The following is a 5752-nucleotide window of genomic DNA, read 5'->3' as shown; positions in this document are numbered from 1 at the left end:
ATGAAGATGTTAAATAGTATAGGCCCTAGGACAGAGCCTTGAGGGACCCCACTGGTCACAGCGCACCAAGACGATTGACTCCCATCCACCACCACCCTCTGGGTCCTACCGTGGAGCCAATTCCCCAGCCAGTGGATCGTGGTGCTGTCAAGGCCGCAGTTAGCCAGTTTAGCCAAGAGGTCATCATGGGAAACCAGATGGAAGGCTTTTTTAAAATTGAGGTATACATCATTGATCTCTTCCCCCTTGTACAGGTGATAGGTCACCTGGTCATAAAAGGATATGAGATTGGTCAAGCAAGACCTACCTGCAACAAACCCATGCTGGGTATCCCTCAGGCTATTGCCTTCAGCTAGTCTGTTAAGGATGGCCTCCTTGATAATCTTTTCCAAGACCTTCCCCAGGATAGACATGAGGCTGATAGGCCTGTAGTTTGCCGGATCTACTTTCCTCCCTTTCTTGAAGATAGGCACGACATTGGCCCTCTTCCAATCATCAGGCACTTCACCAGAGCACCAGGAGCTCTCAAAGATCCGTGCCAGGGGCTGAGCTATGATGCTTGTGAGCTCCCTGAGTACCCTTGGGTGTAACCCATCAGGGCCGGCTGACTTGAAGGTATCCAGCCTATCAAGGTGTTCCTTCACGAGGTTTGCTTCAATGGAGGGTAAGGAATCTCCCTCACCCGGGCCTCCCTGACCCACAGTGGGCAGCGGGGTCCCATGGGACTGGTGAAAAACAGACGCAAAATACCCGTTTAGCAAGTTCACTTTTTCCTGGGTGTCAGTTGTCAGTTGCCCCATCTGGTTTAGCAGGGGTCCAATGTTGCCTTTGCTTTTCCTCTGGCTCCCCACATATTTGAAAAAGGACTTTTTATTGTCCTTGATATTTGTAGCCGTTGCAGCCTTGGCTTTCCTGATTTGCTCTCTGCAGGTCCAGACCAGAGCAGAGTATTCCTCCTTGGTGGTGGATCCAGTCCTCCATCCTTTGTACGTCTTCCTTTTAAGCTGCAGGAGGTCCACCAGTTCCCTGGAGAGCCAAGGGGGCTGCTGTGCCCTGTTGCTGCCTTTCCTCCGAGATGGGATGGACTTTGCTTGCGCATCCAGGATTGCTCCCTTGAGGAGCAACCACTCATCCTGAATTCCCCTCCCCTTTGGGTTGTGGCCTTTTAGGGCCTCTCTGACAAGCCTCCTTAGCTTGTCAAAGTCAACTTTCCTGAAGTCGAGGACTTCTGTATTACTGACTGACTTGCCAGCTTTATGGCAGATGGTGAAGGTGATCAGTTCATGATCACTGTCACCCAGCTTCCCTTCGATCGTTAGGTTGCTGATTAGGTCATGCCCTGTTGCCACTATGAGGTCAAGCAGCACTTTACCTCTTGTTGGCCCGTAGACTTCCTGCGTCAGATAGAGGTCGTCCACACATGAGAGAAAGCTTTGCGACTGCTCGGATTTGGCCGAGCGCTCCTCCCACGAGATGTCTAGGTAGTTTCTTTGCTTTTCCCTGCTTCTGCATGGGCTTTTTGATGTAGTCCCACATAAAAGTCCTACTTCAAGATCGTTTCAGGCTGGACATAAGGAAGAACTTCTTTACTGTCCGAGCCCCCAAGGTCTGGAACAGCCTGCCACCGGAGGTGGTTCAAGCGCCTTCATTGAACACCTTCAAGATGAAACTGGATGCTTATCTTGCTGGGATCCTATGACCCCAGCTGACTTCCTGCCCTTTGGGCGGGGGGCTGGACTCGATGATCTTCCGAGGTCCCTTCCAGCCCTGATGTCTATGAAATCTATGAAATCTATGAAATAATCTCATACATAAACTGAAGCAACATGATCTAGGTAAAATTACTATGAGGGGGATACATAACTGGCTAAATAACTGCAAGCAAAGGGTAACTGCACAGTCAACCCTGAGACAACACAACACATAATACCCTAACCTGCCACAGGTAAAGCAGGGGGACCACAGTGGCCAACCTCCTGCTTCCATCAAGAGATCCCAGAAATAGGGCCATGCCCCCACTACAGAGGAAGGCAAAACCCCAAAGACCATACCAATCTGACCATGGGGTAAAATTCCTTCCTGACCCCAAATATGACAATCAGTCTAACCATGAATGGTGCAGCAAGACCCTCTAGGTGGAGCACTAGCACACCCCAGTCAAAATCCCTGAACTTGGCTACAGCCAACACCCAATGCCTTTGAGGAAGGCTTCTGGTGGATCACAGGCTCAATGCGAGTCAACTATGGGATGCAGTCACAAAACAAAAATGCAGTTTGGGGCTCAATTAATAAGAGTGTTAGGTGTAAGACATGGGAGGCAATAGTGTCACTCTACTAGGGTTCATCTAGGATTCTGCATGCATGTCTGGTGTCCATATTTTAAGAAGAATGTGGAGAAATTAAGTTTCAGAGGCAGGTGACAAAAGGAATTGAAAGGTAAGCCATGGGAGGAAAAACAGAGAAAGCTGGGTATATTTATCTGGAAGGAAAGGTCACTGAAGTAGGACATGACAGTTGTCAAATACTTGAAATGCTGCCTCAAAAAAGAGTTAGAACGACACTTCTCCTTGCTGCAGAGGGCTGAACATGAAGCAATGGGTCTAAACTGCATTACAAACAGGTTTCATTTCAGATCAGACAGTAAAGCAGTGGACTAGACTGGCCAGGGAACTAAACAGAGCTTGTTGGTTCTGACTCAGAAGAAGGCCCAAGAAGAGATGGAAGAGCGCATACATAGAGCATTTCAAGAGAAAGGGGGAATATATAGAATTAAACTGCTGCATGGCAATACTACAAGATTATTTAGTGAATACACATGTCTGAGACCTGGCAAGATGATGCAGGGCTGAGTTCTGTAGGAATGGGGTGAACAAAAGTAGCAGAATCACTCAGACTACCTGCAATACATGCCACTGACGGAGTACATATCATTCTCAGCTAGCCATATAAGCAGACAGAGGACTGTGTTCATGACCTGTTGCAGCTTTTACTTTACTTGGTGCTCCTGCTCCTCCAAGAGCAGGCAGGCTGCAGATGAAGCAGATGGCAGGTGTGACAGGAGGCAATCAGAAGCCACATGACCCAGACGGGGGCTGCAGTATATAAGCCCAGAGCCTGACGTAGACAGGCAATCTGGGCGTGGAGGCTGATATGAGAAGAGCTCCATTTACTAAGATAGTCCCTGCTTCAAACTGCTTCTAATCTAAATAGGCAAGACAGACAATCACAGAGAAAGGAAGCCTGGGCTTCAATTTACAGACAGGGAACTCAGGTGCACAGAGGTTAAATGACATGCCCAACATCACACAAGAAGCCTGTGGCAGAGGCAGGAACAAAACCCATCTCTCACCCATCCTAACCCAGCCCTTAACCGTAAAATTGTCTGTCTTCTATAACAGAAGCAGCAAAATTGGACATTGCTGTTGGAACTTTAGCTTCTGCATTATGCAGGGGCAGGGTCCTGGAAGGGACTTCCTGGGGCATCAAATCTAGTACCATGTGCTCTCAGGCAACCATTTATCCAAAAGGGACAAGATCGTCTGCTCTGTGCTCTCCTGCCACCATAGCCAACATCCAATAAAAAACCTACAATGTGCCACAGGAGAAGAGCAAGAGAGAAAAGACACCACCGTTGCATGGGTCATAGAGTGGCCTGGAATCTGTCAGGTAATGTATGCTCAAATCATCAACTTTTTCTTGTGTCTCTGCACCACATTTGACCATTGTGTTACACATGCTTGTGCTCCTTTATTGTACTTTGTGAGGTCTTCCATTGTACATTGTGAGGGGAAAAGAGCAAGGCAAGAGGAAAGCCCCGGGAAAGCCAAATGAGAGACAATAACCCCAGGTGCAGTGGGAAGCTTGACTGGAGCGGGGAGCATGCTGCCGTATTTCCACAGCATGTGCTACCTGCGGATTGGTGGAAGGAGTACATGAAAAGGTATTTCCAGCCCCAGAGAGGGGCAGTAAAGGGAGGACTGGTGCCAGTAGACTGAGGCACCACTGGAAGCCACCCCTGCCAACAGCAGCCAGTCACCAGCGGCAGGAGAGAAAAGCAGATCTTCTAGACAGAGTGGTTGGAGGACCACTGACAAGCTTCTAGACAGGCCATTCCAGGAATCACTCGAAGATGGCCGGGTGAGGATTGAAGTGGTGGAGTCACCGAGAATCAGTCTGCGAGCTTTCAGGGGCACCGCCCCATCGCTTCGTTTATGTTCTTTTCTCTTCTGTTGTTTTTGGGGATTGTCCTCCCCACCCTTGGTGCTGGGCAAACCGGCTGGAGGGGGAGCTCCCCTCATGGAAGGTGCTCAGAGGTCCTGACCCCGAGGGGCCAAGCCAGGGGAAGATCCCAGCAGAATGGTTTTTCTTTTTTTTTTGACGGGCTGAGTCATCCTTAAAGGAGCTGACCCAAATTGATTGACCCAAGAACCTAGGAGGCATTGACTTCATTTGTCTTGAATTATCTATTTAATTATTTGATCAGGGTCCTTAAAGGACTAAACTGAACCAATTAACCCAGGAACAGGAGATCTCTTAAGTTCATTTTTATTACCCACTTGATTATTTGATTGGGTCCTTAATGGACTGACCAACCTGAAGATCCAGGAGGAATTGACTTAAAGTCATTGGCCTGGTGGACTACAGATGGACTGATCTTAGTTGATGGACCTATGAACCAAGGATTTAAAATGCAAGTGAATGGATCTTAACTCCTCGGCATTTGTTGTGTCCACCAGCACTTAGCTGCCAGTGGCATTGGGGAGATACAAGCTTTGGGCCCCGGTGTGTGTCATCCAGGAAGTGGTAAGTTTGGGGTGTGAGGGAAGGTGGAGCTCCACAAAGACCCACCAGGATCTCCGCCAGTCCACACATCCAGCTCCCAATAGTTAAAGAATATCAAGAGGTGACAGGCGAGAAAAAAACATGAGTGGTTGGTGGTGGTGGTACTGTCTGGTGCCCCGGCAGCATACTCTGATAATAGGCATGGACCACAGTCATACAGCACCTATCCCCGACATATATGTGCCTTCAAGCAGCAGGCATTGCAGCAGGTGTTGCATAGTCTGAAACTATGCTGCAGTCACAGGTGGTTGAACCAATGGTATAGCCCCACTTCTTCATTAGTTCCTTGGAGTCTCAAACTCCAGTGCATAGGCGATTGAGACATTGTCACCTTTGCCATGGTTCATCAGCCCCTGGTGGTAAGGACTTGGCTGCTGGAATGTCATTTTTCTGCTGTCAGGGATTTTTTCACCTGCTCAGATGATCCTGGGATAGGCAATGCCCCATGCTACAGGTGAAGGCAAAAATCTAATCTAGAATCTAGAATCTAATAGCATTACTGACTGCAAATGAACATTATTAAGCATGTGAGGCTCTATGTGCTGACTCTCATCGTTGTACTGTGTGTTTGTATTACAAGGCTAAGTTTCGGATGGTATCCTGTGGGAACGGTTGGGCATGACAGCCCCCCTTCATTCAAGATAAATACAGAGAGTAAGGCACCCGTTTAAGAGAAAATGACTAGAACAATAACCACCCAAAACACAAGCCACCTTTAAAGCTAGAGTAGGAATTGAGTCATGGTTCACTAGGGTTTTTTCCGGGAGTCCGAACATATGCAGACAGTCCTTGATGCAGTGCGGATATGACCTGTGATAGAGAGAAGAAATGAGCAGAAATACCATAGGAGAAAGGGGAGCCAGCAAGGAAGCAGCAGAGAGAGCACAGGAGCACTGTAGAGTAACCCTAG

This window comes from Alligator sinensis, unplaced genomic scaffold (assembly GCF_000455745.1).
Source record: "Alligator sinensis unplaced genomic scaffold, ASM45574v1 scaffold445_2, whole genome shotgun sequence".
NCBI classification, from domain to species: Eukaryota; Metazoa; Chordata; order Crocodylia; family Alligatoridae; genus Alligator; species Alligator sinensis.
The sequence above is the reverse complement of the archived record's forward strand: the minus strand, read 5'-3'. Positions refer to the sequence as shown.